Raw genomic sequence first — 614 nt, 5'->3', positions numbered from 1 at the left:
ACTTTCTCGCACATGCTATGTGGGTGAAATGATGATACCATGCCAACTTGGAACCTTTTCAGAGTTCATTTCAAATGCTTTTCAATTTCATGGTCTTATAGCTCAAAATAATCAGTAAATGCATGAAAAATAATAAATGAAGTCGGAAAGTGTTGTAAATTGATGATTTGGCTTTGAATGGTGCATTTTGAACACAGAAAAACAATGGAGTTCAAATAAGTGTAACAGACGAGTTTCCGTATGAAACTCTGATACTTCAAAAGAGATTGTCCGTTTTGTACACGAAGTGCATCCAGTTTTTGCCGTAACCCTCTCTACTTTCTCGCACATGCTATGTGGGTGAAATGATGATTCCATGCCAACTTGGAACCTTTTGAGAGTTCATTTCAAATGCTTTTCAATTTCATGGTCTTATAGCTCAAAATAATCAGTAAATGCATGAAAAATAACAAATGAAGTCAAAAAGGGCTGTAAATTGATGATGTGGCTTTGAGTGGTGCATTTTGAACACAGAAAAACAAGGGATTTCAAATAAGTTAAAAAAATGAAATCCCTTTGTAACAGACGAGTTTCCATATGAAACCCTGATACTTCGAAAGAGATTGTCCGTTTTG

Source organism: Triticum aestivum, chromosome 3B (genome assembly GCF_018294505.1).
Source record: "Triticum aestivum cultivar Chinese Spring chromosome 3B, IWGSC CS RefSeq v2.1, whole genome shotgun sequence".
In the NCBI taxonomy this organism is placed as follows: Eukaryota; Viridiplantae; Streptophyta; class Magnoliopsida; order Poales; family Poaceae; genus Triticum; species Triticum aestivum.
The sequence above is the reverse complement of the archived record's forward strand: the minus strand, read 5'-3'. Positions refer to the sequence as shown.